Source organism: Pan paniscus, chromosome 2, assembly GCF_029289425.2.
Source record: "Pan paniscus chromosome 2, NHGRI_mPanPan1-v2.0_pri, whole genome shotgun sequence".
NCBI classification, from domain to species: domain Eukaryota; kingdom Metazoa; phylum Chordata; class Mammalia; order Primates; family Hominidae; genus Pan; species Pan paniscus.
The window spans coordinates 66,184,074-66,202,727 of record NC_085926.1 but is presented as its reverse complement, the minus strand read 5'-3'; the positions used below and the strand labels follow the sequence as shown (position 1 = coordinate 66,202,727).

General features: G+C 36.6%; 1 protein-coding gene across 5 annotated transcripts in view; it reads right to left on the bottom strand.

Moving 5' to 3' along the window:
* SLC25A26 (solute carrier family 25 member 26) overlaps positions 1-18,654 on the bottom strand; it is a 189,088-nt gene that overhangs the window by 88,422 nt on the left and 82,012 nt on the right. The window lies entirely within an intron of this gene.

Sequence of the window (18,654 nt, the reverse complement as noted above, 5' to 3'; positions counted from 1 at the left end):
ATTCAACATCTCTTCATGCTAAAAACTCTCAATAAACCAGGCATTGATGGGACGTATCTCAAAATATTGTGAGCTGTTTATGACAAAACCACAGCCTGTACCATATTGAATGAGCAAAAGCTGGAAGCATTCCCTTTGAAAACTGACATAAGACAAAGATGCCCTCTCTCACCACTCCTATTCAACAGAGTATTGGAAGTTCTGGCCAGGGCAATCAGGCAAGAGAAACAAATAAACGGTATTCAAATAGGAAGAGAGGAAGTCAAATTGTCTCTGTTTGCAGATGACATAATTGTACGTTTGGAAAACCCCATCGTCTCTGCCCAAAATCTCCTTAAGCTGATAAGCAACTTCAGCAAAGTCTCAGGATACAAAACCAATGTGCAAAAATCACAAGCATTTCCATACACCAATAATAGATAAACAGCCAAATAATGAGTGAATTCCCATTCACAATTGCTATAAAGGAAATAAAATACCTAGGACTACAACTTACAACAGATTTGAAGGACCTCTTCAAGGAGAACTACAAACCACTGCTCAAGGAAATAAGAGACGACACAAATAAATGGAAAAACATTCCATGCTCATGGATAAGAAGAACCATTAATGTGAAAATGGCCATACTGCTCAAAGTAATTTATAGATTCAATGTTATTCCCATCAAGCTACCATTGACTTTCTTCACAGAATTAGAAAAAACTACTTTAAATTTCATACGTAATCAAAAAAGAGCCTGCATAGCCTAGTCAATCCTAAGCAAAAGAACAAAGCTGGAGGCATCACGCTACCTGACTTCAAACTATACTACAAGGCACAGTAAACCAAAACAGCATGGTACTAGTACCAAAACACATATATAAACCCAAGGGACAGAACAGAGGCCTCAGAAATAACGCCACACATCTACAACCATCTGATCTTTGACAAACCTGAAAAAAGCAATGGGGGAAGGATTCCCTACTTAGTAAATGGTGTTGGGAAAACTGGCTAGCCATAAGCAGAAAACTCAAAATGGACCCCTTCTTTACTCTTTATACAAAAATTAACTCAAAATGGGTTAAAGACTTAAACGTTAGACCTAAAACCATAAAAACCCTAGAAGAAAACCTAGGCAATACCATTCAGGACACAGGCATGGGCAAAGACTTCATGACTAAAACACCAAAAGCAATGGCAACAAAGCCAAAATTGACAAATGGGATCTAATTAAACTAAAGAGCTTCTGCACAGCAAAAGAAACTATCATCAGAGTGAATAGGCAACCTACAGAATAGGAGAAAATTTTTGTAATCTATCCCTCTGACAAAGGGCTAATATCCAGAATCTACAAGAAACTTAAATTTACAAGAAAAAAACAAACAACCCCATCAAAAACTGGGCGAAGGATATGAACACACACTTCTCAAAAGAAGACATTTATGTGGCCAACAAACATATGAAAAAATGCTCATCATCAATGGGCATTAGAGAAATGCAAATTAAAACCACAATGAGATACCATCTCATGCCAGTTAGAATGACAATCATTAAAAAGTCAGGAAACAACAGATGCTGGAGAGGATGTGGAGAAATAGGAACACTTTGACACTGTTGGTGGGAGTGTAAATTAGTTCAACCATTGTGGAAGACAGTGTGGCAATTCCTCAAGGATCTAGAACCAGAAATACCATTTGACCCAGCAATCTCATTACTGGGTATATACCCAACAGATTATATATCATTCTACTATAAAGACACATGCACAAGTATGTTTATTGCGGCACTATTCACAATAGCAAAGACTTGGAACCAACTTAAATGCCCATCAATGATAGACTGGATAAAGAAAATGTGGCACATATACACCATTGAATACTATGCAGCCATAAAAATGGATGACTTCATGTCCTTTGCAGGGACATGGATGAAGTTGGAACCCATCATTCTCAGCAAAGTAACACAGGAACAGAAAACCAAACACTGCCTGTTCCCACTCATAAGTGGGAGTTGAACAATGAGAACACATTGACCCAGAGAGGGGAACATCATACACTGGGGCCTGTTGAGGGGTAGGGGATGACTACAGGAGGGATAGCATCAGGATAAATACCTAATGTAGAAGACGGGTTGATGGTTGCAGCAAACCACCATGGCACGTGTATACCTATGTAACAAACCTGCACATTCTGCACATGTATCCCAGAACTTAAAGTTTAATTTTTTTAAAAAAATGCTTTCCAATGTCAACATATCAATTCCATTACTCTACTCTTCCTTTTCGTAAGTTGTCTAAAAGGAATGCCCAGAATTCAACTCATTCAGAGACAAGGATTCTCTCCTTCGCTGTCTATTTGTTCTCATCTTGCCAGTACTCCAACACTTTAAAATATCCAATTACTGAGTGTTCAACTACTAATGAACTGCTTTACAAATATCCATGGATTTCCACACACAAATAGGAGGAGCCGTCTAGGGGCAGAATCTCTCTCCTCTGTCCCATCCACACATGGCTAATTCTACAGCTCTGTACCCTACACTTACTCTATAAATCTTTTCTGGTGAACTAAAAATTACTGGGTCACCACTTCAGTAACAATATTATTCTCAAAACTATAGCAAACGTTTGAGTGATAGTGTACAAAGAAAATTTCTGTAATCTGTCCTCTGCATTAAAAACTTCACATTAATTCCATGATTTTTAGAGTTTCAATTCTAAGAAGGCAGTACTACAACAAGAAGCAAATAATTTAGGTTCTAGGTTTATTTCAGCACAAAGTAAACAGTAATCTTAGCAACTCACTTCAGATTTTGTATTTTATAGGATATTGTAAGGAAGACAACTCAAAGCAAAGATCCTTTGTGCTTAGATAAAACAAAATACACAGCACCTTTTCCTCCTTCCAGTAGGTGAATGTTGAAATTATTTTTACTACATGATAATGCAGCAGCAAGAATTTTAAAAACTAATGGCACAATCTATATAAGGAAGTAATAGTAACTATATTATGAATCAAAAAAGAGGAAGAAGTGAGCTTCTAATCCACTGTCTACATATTAACAGTATAGTAATGCAAGAGAAAATAGGCATTTTCAGAAAAATAGAGACAGAAAAAAAGTGAAAGATACCGAATTGTTGAACTGTAAAAACAGTGACTAAAAAGTCAGTCCTTTCTATCACTTAAAAAAAAAAAAGAAAAGGAACAAAGAGATGTTTTAGGAGAGAAAAGACAGGAAACAGTTTGAGATTTTTTTTTTTTTTTTTTTTTTGAGACGGAGTCTCGCTCTGTCGCCCAGGCTAGAGTGCAGTGGCATGATCTGGGCTAACTGCAAGCTCCGCCTCCCAGGTTCACGCCATTCTCCTGCCTCAGCCTCCTGAGTAGCTGGGAATACAGGCGCCTGCCACCACGCCTGGCTAATTTTTTGTATTTTTAGTAGAGATGGGGTTTCTCCGTGTTAGCCAGGATGGTCTCAATCTCCTGACCTCGTGATCCGCCCACCTCAGCCTCTCAAAGCACTGGGATTGCAGGCGTGAGCCACCGCACCCGGCCCGCTTTGAGATTTTTTTAAGATAGCCATCATATCAATTTAAAAAACAAACAGGCCAGGCACGGTAGCTCATGCCTGTAATCCCAGCACTTCAGGAGGCTGTGTTGGGCAGATCACATGAGGCCAAGGGTTCAACACCAGACTGGCCAACATGGTGAGACCCCACCTCTATTAAAAATACAAAAATTAGCCGGGCATGGTGGTGCACACCTGTAATCCCAGCTACTCAGGTGGCGTTTGAATCCAGAAGGGAGGTTGCAGTGAGCTGAGATCACGCCACTGCACCCCAGCCTTGGTGGCAGAGCAACACCCTTGTCTCGAGAAAAATAAAATTAAATTAAAAAACAAAGGGAAAGGTCTCAGAAAATCAAAACATCATCTTTCAAGACTGGGATATTCAAAAATATGAAAACAAACACCTAAATAAAGAAAAATAAAGACATTGCTTGGAACCTATAGATTCCTTAATATATATATTTCTTCCAGCTACAGACCCATACAAATCTGGCCAACTGATTTTTTTAAAAGATGCAAAAGCATTTCAGTGAGGAAAAAAATCTTTTCAACAAATGCTGTTAGAACAACTAGACATCTATATATGCAAAAAACAAACTTTGAGCTAAACCTCAACCCTTAAATAAAAATCAACTCAAAATGGATCATAGATGTAAATGTAAAACACAGAGCTATAAAACTTTTAGAAGAAAACATGGGAGAAAACCTTAATGACTTAGAGTTAGGAAGAGTTCCTAGAGATGACATCCAAAGTACAATTCATAAAAGAAAAAATGAATCGAACTTTACCAAAATTTAAAACTGTAACTTTGTAAATAATACTGTTTAGAGAAATTACAAGTTACAGATTATTAGAAAATACTGCAAGTCACCTAAGGGCAAAGGATGAGCATCCCAAATACATAAAGAACTTTCGAAACTCCCAAAGAAATCATACAATTAAAAATGAGAAAAAGACTGAACAGATACTTCACGATAAAAAGATGCAAGGATGCCAAATAAGCATATGAAAAGATGTTCAACGTCATTAGCCATTAGGGAACTGAAAATTAAAACCACTATGAGAAACAGCATCAACTCCTGGGAATAGTTTGTTGGTCTTCCCTGCATTATTTCCCCTCTACTAAGGGCAGGGTGGTTGTTTCTGTGGTTAGCTCCCAGAAGGGCAATGTGGTTCGTTCCAGGCCTCAGAAACACCAGAATACATCTGGCTTCAAATATAACAAGTTTTGGGCCAGGCGTGGTGGCTCATGCCTGTAATCCCAGCACTTTGGGAGGCCAAGGCAGGCTGATCACTTGAGGTCAGGAGTTGGAGATCAGCCTTGCTAATAGGGTAAAACCCCATCTCACTTAAAAATACAAAAATTAGCCAGGAGTGCTGGTGGGTGCCTGTAGTCCCAGCTACTCAGGAGGCTGATGCTGGAGAACCACTTGAACCCGGGAGGCAGAGGTTGCAGTGAGCCAAGACTACACCACTGCACTCCAGCCTGGGTGACAGAGTGAGACTCTGTCTCAAAAACAAAAGCACAAAAAAAAACCCCCAAGTTTTGAACCTGTGAGGAGGAGTTTGCAGTGAGCTGAGCTCATGCCACTACACTCCAGCCTGGGTGACAGAGCAAGACCCTGTCTCAAAACAAAACAAAACAAAACAAAAAAACACCAACTTTGGTTAAGAGTGTTCAGACCAAGAAAATAAATGCAAAATTTCATGATGGAATATGTCAACTCTGTAAAGAAGTTCCTGAATGGCATGCATTAATAAAATTTAAAAACACAAACCATTATCAAAACCTGAAAAAATGTGTTAAATGTTTATTTATAAAAGTCAGTGAAGGATTCTTTTCACATAATGTGTAGACTATGTGCCTATGAATGTGAAGTCTGCACAAAATGTAGAAACGAAGAAGTCCCTATTATTCTGTTTAATAAAGAACCAGAAAAAACAAAAATTACTGAAAATAATCTAAGTTCTAACCAACCACAGAAGAAGCTGCAGAAAAAGTTAAACTGATGATTTAGATTTTGATATTGATTTAGATGACAAAGAAGAGTGAATTAATATCAATATATTAAAAGTGAATTTGAGAATGTGAAATTCTGACCGACTTTTGACTTCCAATTTTCACAAAAAATACTGTGAAATCATGAGAACATTTTTAAAAAGCTATTGAAAATAGGCAAAATTTACACATGAACAATATAAATCATGTATGATATTTCAACAATTATAAAATTTTCATCCATCGTGTTTTTGGATTTTTTTGTTTTTTGTTTGTTTGTTTGTTTTGAGAAAGGGTCTCGCTGTTACCTAGGGCTCCAACTCCTGGGCTCAAGTTTTCTTATAACAATTTTTTAAGTTGCATATGCTAGAATATCTGCCAAAATGAGTATGAGGGTATCATACTGCAGTTCATGGGGATTATTTAAAAGAATTTATTACCTAGTATTACCAAACTAAACAAGATTCAGAATTGATGGCTGTATAAGAACTACCTTATTGTAAAAGTAAGATGACATTATATTGGTAGCCTCAAAAATTGGTCCTCAATTTTTGATAAATTTATCTCAAGTAAGTGCCTTTGATAAATTTATCTCAAGTAAACGACTCACATAGCAAAAATCCCCTTACTTCACTTGTTACAAAGCAAATGCAGGGTTTTTTAAAAATAATAATAATAATGTTTAACAAGTGGATAGCCATCTTTCTTTGAAAGTATTTTTATATACCTCATTACATTGTTTTTACCTTTCTTCTCCTGTGAAACATGTATATGAAAAATGCATAGAATTCATATGGATTGTTTAATAGATAATTATAAAGGAAAGCTCACACATTTACTCAGATAAAGAAATGACCAGCACCAGAAGACCCCTACTAGGCTCTTCCTCAGCAAAAGTTCATCCTTCTTCCCAGAGTTGGTACTATTCTTAATTGTGGTATTTTCTTATCATTTTACTACCCATGTCTGTACTCCAAAACCATATAAATTAGCTTTAATCTGATTTTTAACTCTTTCCTATCCTTTTGTGTTGAAAAATCTCAAACCTACAAAATGGTAACAAAATAGCTCAATGAATTTTTGCATATTCTTCACCCAGATTCCCAATTATTATTAACCTTTCGCCATGTTTTCTTGATATCTCAATAGATGGATATAAATATATATTTGCTGCACCATTTGAAAATGTAGCAAGCACTGCTTTTGAACTCTGTATGAACACTTACCTTATATGACTTTGCATCTCTTTTTTGTTATGAAATTTGTTGAGATTGATCCATGTTGTTGCAAGAGCTGCAGTTTGTTCTTTTTACACTACTATGTATTATTCCATGCACTTACATATCATAGTTTATTTTTTCTTATATTGAGAAACATTTATCTCAAATTGTTCCTGTTATAAACAATATTGATATGAATATTGTTGCATGTGTCTCTTGGTACACATGTGCATTTCTGTTAGGTATATACCTGCCAGTGGTGGAGAAAATCAGCTTATATGGATCTTCAGTTTTACTGTATCATATGAAACTATTTTTTCAGAAGGACTTTATTCCCTCTCTGATAGCAATGGATTAGAGTTCCAGCACTCAGCATTCTTTCTAACATTGCTCTATTGCCCAGACTGGAGTACAGTGGCATAATCTAAGCTCATTGTAGCCTCCACTTCCTGGGCTCAAGTGATTCTCCCACCTCAGCCTCCCAAGAAAATGGGACTATGGGTGTGCACCACCACAGGCAGCAATTTTTAAAAAATTTTTTGTAGAAACATGGTCTCACTATGTTGCCCAGGCTAGTCTCAAACTCCTGGGCTCAAGCGACCCTCTCGCCTCAGCCTCCCAAAGTGCTGGGATAACAGGCATGAGCCACTATGCCCAGCCTATACTGAAATATTTAAGTGTGTAACATTAATTGACTTTAAAATATTTTAGCATAAAAAAGTGAAGACACAGATAACATTTTAGTGGCATCAGAAAATATTACCTAGGAATAAATAAAAAAAATTCAAAACGGTCAACAAATTTACAAAGTATTATCGAAACATTAAAGAAAATGGAGATTAAAGTAAATGGAGATACCATGTTCAAGAGATAGAAGTCTCAATATTCTAAACTTAGAGTCTTATAGAAAGTTTCTCTCTCATAAATATGTGTGGTTCTTTTTTGCAAATAAATTTATTTTCTGGACTATTTAACTTTTGTGATTCAAGAGTCAACTAAGATTACAACAATAATAAATAAAACCATTATGGGGTATTATTACACACCTACTAAAATGGCTAAAATAAAAATCCTCACAGTATCAAGTGCTAACCATATACTGCTGGTGGGAATGTAAAATTGTACAGCCACTACAGAAAAGAGTTTGGGCCAGGCACAGTGGCCTAATAACCCCAGCACTTTGGGATGCCAAGGTAGGCAGACTGCTTGAGCCCAGGAGTTTGAGACCAGCCTGGGCAACATGGTGAAACCCCATCTCTACAAAAAAATACAAAAATTAGCCAGGTGTGGTGGTACATGTCTATAGTCCCAGCTTCTCAGGAAGCTGAGGTAGGAGGATCACTTGAGCCTGGGAGACAGGTTGCAGTGAGCCAAGACTGCGCCACTGCACTCAGCCTGGGTTAACACAGTGAGACCTTGTCTCAAGAAAAAAGAAAGAAAAGAAAAGAGTTCACAGTTTCTAATAAAGCTAAATATACACTCACCACATGGCCCAGCAAACCCATTCCTGCATTTCTACCCTAGAAAAATGAAAATGATGTTCACACAAAAACTTATACATGACTATTAACAGCAATTCTCTTAATAATGACACCAAAAGAAGTCAAATGTCCTTCAATAGATCAAAGGATAAACCATAATTTTTGTATTCCACTATATGTCCTAACAATGGAATACCACCCTGCAATAAAAAGGAAGAAACTATTGATACATGCAATAATTGGGATGAATCTCAAAGGCATTCCGCTGAGTGACAGAAGGCAATCTGAAAAGGCTGTATATTCTGTAATGCCATTTAAATGACATTCTCAAACAGAAAAAACTATAGTGATGGAGAACAGATCGCTAAAGTTGCCAGCAGTAAGAAGCAGGGAAATGGGTATGCACCGGCTAGCAGAAGGGACTTTGGGGTGATGGAAATGTTCTGTATCTTGATTGTGATGATGGCTATACAAATCTATATGTACGCTGAATTCACAGCACTGTACACCGGAGAGAAGTTTACAGTATAATTTTTAAAATAAATCAAAATTCTGTGTTCTTCTTGCCTGATGTAAATATATGAAATGGGAAAGATGAAATAATTTAATTTTTTTTCTGCCCAATAAAAGAGCCTAGATGCAATGATACACCTATAGTTTCTAAATACCACTCCCCACCAGAAGGAATCAAGGCCCCCTTGGGGAGGGGCTGATTACAGGACTGGGGCAGGGAGAGTACAAGGTAAGACTAAGATACCTTGCTACACCAGCAAGGAGGTTCTCAAAGACTAATGGGGGCCTGGCACGGTGGCTCATGCCTATAATCTCAGCACTTTGGGAGGCCAAGGTGGGTGACTCCCTTGAGGTCGGGAGTTCGAGACCAGCCTGGCCAACATGGTGAAACTCCATCTCTACTAAAAATGCAAAATCAGTTGGGTGTGGTGGTGCGTGCCTGTAATCCCAGTTACTCGGGAGCCTGAGGCAGGAAAATCGCTTGAACCTGGGAGGCGGAGGTTGCAGTGAGCTGAGATCATGCCACTGTACTCCAGCCTGGGCAACAGAATGACACTCCATCTCAAAAAAAAAAAAGGACTAATGGGGAAATGTCACATGAACACAGAAGTAGGCTGAAGAGGCTCCCACTGGACAAATATGGGACAGTTTAAGTATCAAAAGAATAATACTAATGGTAATAGACTATAATTACCCAACAAAAAAAGAATCCATGACTATGGTGGTGATTGCACACACTTATGAATACACTAAAATCCCTTGAACTGTCACTTTAAATGAGTAAACTGTCTGGTACATGAATTGTAACTCAATTAGGCTATTTTTTTAAAATCCAGGAGTCCATGGGGATTTTTTAAAAAGGATCTGGAGGGCAAGGGAGGAAACTCTTCCCTACAGAAGAATGCCAGCTAACAAATTCATAGAAAAATGACAGTATTAGGAAAATCATTATTTTGCAATCACCCATGTAACAAATGCTTCAGACAAGAAGTATCCATAGATGTTAAAACTATTAGGTGAAAGATTATTGGGGAATGGGATAATCACGTGTTCTCAAAATATTACCCCATAGATTGCCTCTTAACATCAAAGGATAATTGAACCTTTAGTGTATAACAAACGAAAACAACTTAATCAAACCATTAAACTCACCAAGTGTAAGACTTTTTGTGCCTCCTGGTATAACTCAATGAGAAACACCCCAAAATACTTAGGTATTCATATAAAAAAACCAATTAACCTGAGTCTAATCATAAGGAACTCAGATAATCCAGATTATGGGACCGTTTACAGGATAAATATCTTGGACTCTACAAAAGTCTATGTCATGGAGGAAATAAAAAAGGTTGGGGACCCTGACAACCAAATGCAATGTATTTGTTCAGCTGTATCCTGAGTAGAGAAAGAAGCTGTAAGGCTTTTATCACTGGGACAACAGGGAAATTAACCACATATTAGATAATATTAGTTAGTGAATATTAAATTTCTTGGGTGTGATAATGGCATTGTAGTTATGAGAAGTAGGACTCCATTCTCAGGAGACATGCTGAAATACTAAATGATAAGTGTCAGATTGTCTGCTACTTACTTAAAATATTTCAGGAAAAAAAAGAGGAAGCAAGAGGAGCAGAGCAGATTAAGCAAAATGTTAATTGGTGAACCCTGGGGAAAAAAATACACGTTTTACCTTTTCTATAAATTGTAATTTTTCAAAAAAGCTGGAAAGGCAGAAAAAAAAGAAAAAGGTGGTGTTACTATTCATTTCAAACTTCCTCACTCATACCTCAAAGAGTAGAAAGGAAATACATATGTTGTTACTAGACGAGCGTAAGAGTTCAAAGAATTCAGAGACCAACTCTGCCTTCCACTAACAGTGTTTAGTGCTTTATGTAGATCAAGTTACACCACCAAAGGTCAGTTTTCTCACTGGTATTAAACAGAGAAATGTCTGTTAGCATATAAAATGGTTTACAAGGTAGATGAACATTACAGATTGACTGGGAATCATGACAAGGTATTAAAGAGGTACTTACTTTCCAATTACTCAGTTGACAATAATGATTGAGAATTACTGTGAAGATTAAATGAAAAAAAATATATATGAAAAGTACCTAGTCTGGCATATGGCAGATGCTGGATAAATTCAACCTACTTTCTCCTTCAAACACAGAAAAATAATGTGGTAAGAACTTATCACTTACCAAGAGGCAACTATATACCAGACCTTTGGTGTTTTCACTTCATCAAAACTTAATGATTGAGATGTGTTGTTCTCACTACTTTTTCAAACTAATATTAAATGTCTACAAGGATGAGAAAACCTTGGAAAACCATTGTGTGAACAAAAAGATAAATCAGCAGAGTCTAATTATCACAAGATCTTTGTTAGTCAACATGAAACATAACATAGCTGACTGTGAACACAGATACTATTGGTATCCTCTACCAGGTAAATGACATGTTTGTCATTTACCCTGTGAAGGATAATAAATTTTGTCCCGAAGTGATTTTTAACTTAGTCATCATTCCGTTCTCTAAAACAGAAGTATGGAAAAATTCACTGATAATAGGAAAGACTTACAATACGTGGATCAAGACACAGGCAAGCTGTATCAGAAACTTGGTAATCAGTTTGTAAGACTCCCACAGATCAATTTAACCACTTATTTCCAAAACATAATCAGGATACACACTAAACTAATAAGATCAAAATGCTTTTCTAAGAATCATAACATTAACATAATTCCTTCCTACTATAAAAAAAACCAATGAAACACATTTGAGGCCAAAGAATCATTAGAATGGTTATCATCGGCTGTCTTTAATGAGAGATTTGTAAAATAATAGGCACTAGAGAAAGATAATTACCTGACCCCCCTCCCAAAAAAAATCAGAATCAAATAAAAGCCTTCAAACAAATGAACTATATTCTTATATTTTTCATATCTGAAAGCATTTTCATTCAATGAGGACACTATAGCACCAGATGTAAGTTTAACAGAGGCAGAGCTGTTGGCAAAACCTGGGCTGCCTGAACACAAAGCCCTGGTCTGAACCACTATGCTATGCGGCCTTCAGGAAACAGCAAATCTGACCCAAGAATAGAAGCCCAAACACAGTGAATATTAACACAGGATTAGAACAGGAGAATGAAAGATTCCAAGATTCCCAGGGTAAAAGGGGACTCAGGACAAAAGACAGTATGTTTTCAAAGTCGTCATACCTAAAAATAATGCAAATAATGCCTTTTTCATACAGAAAAGGCAATTAGAAACTCCAAGAAAAAAAGACAAGCTCATGCCCCAAATGTTGGAAATTAAATTTTAGCAACTGATAGAGTGCAAGAAAAGAAGGTCTATTTGATTCTGATGCTGAAACCATCTCTCAGGGTGTAAGTCCCACACACACAAAAAAATACAGCCTTAGCACACTACATGGTCTGATCATTCATGAAGTCTTCTCAATAATACAAACACTAGTTCACTGGCACTCCACTTTTAGAATCAATACAGAAAAGCTATGAAAGAAGTGACTGAGGGTAAAAGACAGGATGAAATTGTCAACCCTCTTGACAACGTACAATGAAAGTATAGTTGAGAGAAGTCTTTCCAGAAAGTGAAATTTGCAGGTTAAGGAGGACAAGGTGGCAAAAAGAAAGCAACAGCCTCATGATGTCAAGAGAAAGTTGTAAGATGCTGAAAGTTCGTAGGATAAGAAATAAAGAAACAAATATATAACTTAAAGTTTCTAAAATGAACAGAGGAATAAAATTTATATAACTGGAATGCTAGGATGAGACAGGGTTGGGGAAGAACAGAACATAATGTGAGCTTAATCACATCTTCCATCCCAAAGACTCAACAAACTTTATCTATTGACAAATTTTAAAACAGACATTTAAATATATTATCTGAAAGTACCGATGAAATAAGAACTAAAAATAAAACAGTTAAAATTTTAAAAAATAAAAAATAAAGGCTACCTCTAGAGAGTGGAACCAGAATGGAGAGGGATGGGCAGGAGACTGTTCTTTTTCATCTTAAGTCTTTCTACATTATTTGGGTTGTTACTAATTGCATATATTATTTTAATACAAGTTAACAATAAAAGAAATTACATTTTAAATTTAACTTGTCGTTATTTTAGAAGATGACTCTAAAAACAAGTATTTCATACAATGTCCAAATGTGGCATTTTAGTTTGTTTTTTTAAAACAAACTTTCATAAAAGTTGTGTAAATAGCAGAGTTCACATATATGCTGGCTTCTCTAATGTTAATAAATTAACTAGAGTACACTTATCAAAACCAGCTACCAGTTTTGCTGCAATGCTAATAGCTAAATTACAGATTTTGAATGTTACCAGTTTTTCCCAAAATCTTTTCTGTTCCAGGATCAAATCCAGGATCCTACACTGCATTTACTTGTTGTGTCTCCTTAGTCTTCTCTTATTTGTGGCAGTTCTTTCATCTTTCTTTATCATGACTTTGACAATTCTGTACAATGTCTCTCAATTTGGGTTTGTGTGATGTTTTCTCATGATCACATTGAGATTATGCATCTTTGGCAAGAAGACCAAAGAAGTGACATTGTGACCTTCTTGGTGCATTATATTAGAGATGTATGATGTTAATATAATCTTATTAGTGGTGATGTTAATCTTGATCACTTGGATAAAATAGCGACTGCCAGTCTTTCCAACCATAAAATTACTATTTTCCCCTTTGTAAGTGATAAATAGCTTTGGGGAAATACTTCTAGACTATGATATTCATTTTTTAAAATAAATGACAAATAAAGATTATATATATTAAAGTGAGCAATGTGATGATTTGATACACATTGTGTAATGATTACCACAAATTAATTAACACATCCATCACTTTTCATGCTGTACCTTAAATACCCAGAACCTGCTGATCCTATAACTGAGAAGTTGTACCCTTTGACCAACATCTCCCCATTTACCCACCCCCTAACGCCCGAGAACCATGGTTCTACTCTCTGCTTCTATGAATTTTACTTTCTTAGTTTACACATATAATACAATATTTGCCTGTTATGACACTCATTTTTGATACATTATACATATTTACAGTTATCTTTTAGAGATGCATAGTGATGTATTTCTGGATGAAATCAGAATGTCTGGTATTTGCTTCAATATCATACAGACATGTGGGAAGCAGGGTTTGGTATAGATGGAACAATATTGCTCAAGAGCTGGTAATTGATGAGACTACAGGGATTCATTTTAGTAATCTTTTTTGTGTGTCTTTAAATTTTTCCACGGTAAAAGTTTTACAAAATTAGAACCCAAATAAATACAACTCCATGTACATATGTATCAAAAGATAACATAAATTTATCCATTCAGGTATCTTGATCGGAAAACACTATTATGCTTAAATTTACATTTTCTAATTTGAACTTTTTTTTTTTTCCAAACAGTGCCAGGAAGCAGCTTCCAAGTTCATGCTGATGTTTTTGTCACCAACATTTAAAATACAGGCATTGTGCGCCCTCTAGTTTGTTCTTCTATAATGTCAGTTTTGCACTGACAGGTTGAATAACAAAAAGCAGAGTATATTCAAAAAGGGAAAAAAAAATCCTCACAAAAATTTCTGCTTCTCCACTAGTCAATAAATTATCTGCTAGTTACTTGGCTATGTATACCAAAACCACTTCAAGGCCAAAGATTATCAATCTTTTCCCACCTACTCTACTGTTTCTCAGAACATACGATGCAGCTCAGGGAACAAAAAAGGACAGAAGACTACAATCAGTCAAAACATTTTTAAGCACCCCTCACAAAGGCCAGACGAAAAAGGAAGCTGAAATCAATATTAATGGCTATTTTAGAAGCATCTCATTGTGTTCTGCCCATATAAACGGTTCCATTTCTATCCTTCAGAATCCTCTAACACTCAGAAATTGTGCTCCACTCTCACTCAGGTCAAGATTTGGTTCAAGTCTTGTAGATCCCCCATCACATTATTTTCTTAGGATTTACTGAAAAATTCTATCAGTGAATTTATCTGCAAGACACAAACAGGAGGCAAAGTGTAATAAGAATCACAGGCTTTGGAATTATACAAACTTGACCTCCAATTCCAGTCCTGCCATCTCCTAGTTGTATTACTTAATTTTTCTAAGCCTCTGCTTATGATCTGTACAAACAGGCTAATGTCTTACAGTTTAAGGATTAGGAAAATATATGTAAAGTTAACAATCATAATTAGTATTCAAATTTTAACTATTTTCATTATGTGATCCCAAAGTAATCTGTAGCCAGGTAGTCGAACCCACAGATAAACGTTTTAATTTCCTTTGAATGATTCCAATCGCTATTTTTTAATTACACATCTAAAAAACTAGATTTGAACTTCAAATTTAGTTTTCTAACATATATAGTTTCTTAATACTCCATATAAGATGGTGTTTATTCAGACAATAAGACAGTATACAGTAATGCGAACATCAAGGGTAATTCTTGACCCACACTGGAGATATTCACTGGAGATAATTTGCACACACCTAATGAAGGATCTTCTTCATAAGTTTTATTATTTTCATGTGTCACTTCAAAAACTGTTTTGAATATATGAAATAGTTACAGGAGTAACTGTAACTAGAAAAGAAAATTAAAATAAGAGCTATTTGTAGACAGCAGTAAATATGATAAGAAAAGAAAATTAATCTCAATGGAAGTACAGAGAGTTTATCTGGCAGAAAACCATTAGCTTGCCTAGGAATTTAGTGAGAACTCCATAATTCTTGCTAAATATATCTGGAGATTTTAAATACCTAAGTACTTAAAACTGGTCTGCTTTTGAGAAGCAAGTGTGAATAAGTCATTGATTTGTTAAATATTTTCTGAGTGTGCTATGTGCCACACTCTTCTAGGTGTTAGATCAATAGTAGGGAACAAAACGGGAGGCATCTGCCCTCCTGATGCATACATTCTAGTGAAGGGAAGACAACAGTAATTAATTTTTTTTTACTATTATTATACTTTAAGTTTTAGGGTACATGTGCACAATGTGCAGGTTAGTTACATATGTATACATGTGCCATGCTGGTGTGCTGCACCCACTAACTCGTCATTTAGCATTAGGTATATCTCCTAATGCTATCCCTCCTCCTGCCCCCCACCCCACAACGTCCCCAGAGTGTGATGTTCCCCTTCCTGTGTCCATGTGTTCTCATTGTTCAATTCCCATCTATGAGTGAGAACATGCAGTGTTTGGTTTTTTGTCCTTGCGATAGTTTACTGAGAATGATGATTTCCAATTTCATCCATGTCCCTACAAAGGACATGAACTCATCCTTTTTTATGGCTGCATAGTATTCCATGGTGTATATCTGCCACATTTTCTTAATCCAGTCTATCATTGTTGGACATTTGGGTTGGTTCCAAGTCTTTGCTATTGTGAATAGTGCCGCAATAAACATACGTGTGCATGTGTCTTTATAGCAGCATGATTTATAGTCCTTTGGGTATATACCCAGTAATGGGATGGCTGGGTCAAATGGTATTTCTAGTTCTAGATCCCTGAGGAATCGCCACACTGACTTCCACAATGGTTGAACTAGTTTACAGTCCCACCAACAGTGTAAAAGTGTTCCTATTTCTCCACATCCTCTCCAGCACCTGTTGTTTCCTGACTTTTTAATGATTGCCATTCTAACTGGTGTGAGATGGTATCTCATTGTGGTTTTGATTTGCATTTCTCTGATGGCCAGTGATGATGAGCATTTTTTCATGTGTCTTTTGGCTGCATAAATGTCTTCTTTTGAGAAGTGTCTGTTCACATCCTTTGCCTACTTTTTGATGGGGCTGTTTGTATTTTTCTTGTAAATTTGTTTGAGTTCATTGTAGATTCTGGATATTAGCCCTTTGTCAGATGAGTAGGTTGCGAAAATTTTCTCCCATTTCGTAGGTTGCCTGTTCACTCTGATGGTAGTTTCTTTTGCTGTGCAGAAGCTCTTTAGTTTAATGAGATCCCATTTGTCAATTTTGGCTTTTGTTGCCATTACTTTTGGTGTTTTAGACATGAAGTCCTTGCCCATGCCTATGTCCCAAATGGTATTGCCTAGGTCTTCTTCTAGGGTTTTTATGGTTTTAGGTCTAACGTTTAAGTCTTTAACCCATCTTGAATTAATTTTTGTATAAGGTGTAAGGAAGGGATCCAGTTTCAGCTTTCTACATATGGCTAGCCAGTTTTCCCAGCACCATTTATTGAATAGGGAATCCTTTCCCCATTGCTTGTTTTTCTCAGGTTTGTCAAAGATCAGATAGTTGTAGATATGCGGCCTTATTTCTGAGGGCTCTGTTCTGTTCCATTGATCTATATCTCTGTTTTGGTACCAGCAGCATGCTGTTTTGGTTACTGAAGCCTCGTAGTATAGTTTGAAGTCAGGTAGTGTGATGCCTCCAGCTTTGTTCTTTTGGCTTAGGATTGACTTGGCGATGCGGGCTCTTTTTTGGTTCCATATGAACTTTAAAGTAGTTTTTTCCAATTCTGTGAAAAAAGTCATTGGTAGCTTGATGGGGATTGCATTGAATCTATAAATTACCTTGGGCAGTATGGCCATTTTCACGATATTGATTCTTCCTACCCATGAGCATGGAATGTTATTCCATTTGTTTGTATCCTCTTTTATTTCATTGAGTGGTGGTTTGTAGTTCTCCTTGAAGAGGTCCTTCACATCCCTTGTAAGCTGGATTCCTAAGTATTTTATTCTCTTTGAAGCAACTGTGAATGGGAGTTCTCTCATGATTTCGCTCTCTGTTTCTCTGTTATTGGTGTATAAGAATGCTTGTGATTTTTGTACATTGATTTTGTATCCTGAAACTTTGCTGAAGTTGCTTATCAGCTTAAGGAGACTTTGGGCTGAGACAATGGGGTTTTCTAGATATACAATCATGTCGACCAATAACAGGATCTGAAATTGTGGCAATAATCAATAGCTTACCAACCAAAAAGAGTCCAGGACCAGATGGATTCACAGCCGAATACTACCAGAGGTACAAGGAGGAACTGGTACCATTCCTTCTGAAACTATTCCAATCAATAGAAAAAGGGAATCCTCCCTAACTCATTTTATGAGGCCAGCATCATCCTGCTACCAAAGCCGGGCGGAGACACAACCAAAAAAGATAATTTTAGACCAATATCCTTGATGAACATTGATGCAAAAATCCTCAATAAAATACTGGCAAACCAAATCCAGCAGCACATCAAAAAGCTTATCCACCATGATCAAGTGGGCTTCATCCCTGGGATGCAAGGCTGGTCCAGTACACGCAAATCAATAAATGTAATCCAGCATATAAACAGAACCAAAGACAAAAACCACATGGTTATCTCAATAGATGCAGAAAAGGTCTTTGACAAAATTCAACAACCCTTCATGCTAAAAACTCTCAATAAATTAGGTGTTGATGGGACGTATCTCAAAATAATAAGAGCTATCTATGACAAACCCACAGCCAATATCATACTGAATGGGCAAAAACTGGAAGCACTCTCTTTGAAAACTGGCACAAGACAGCGATGCCCTCTCTCACCACTCCTATTCAACATAGTGTTGGAAGTTCTGGCCAGGGCAATTAGGCAAGAGAAACAAATAAAGGGTATTCAAATAGGAAGAGAGGAAGTCAAATTGTCCGTTTGCAGCAGTAATTAATTTTTGAACAAGAAATAAAGGTAATTTCAATCATCAGTGCATGCAAAGGTAACAGGTGAGTGATCAGGGTCGGGGTACGTCTATTTTAGCTGGAGTGATCACAGGAGGTCCCTCAGAGAAGGGGCATGTAAACTAACACCTAGATAAAGGAAAATCACGCAAACATGTGATAATATGCACTTACAAGCCACAGTTCTTCATGAAC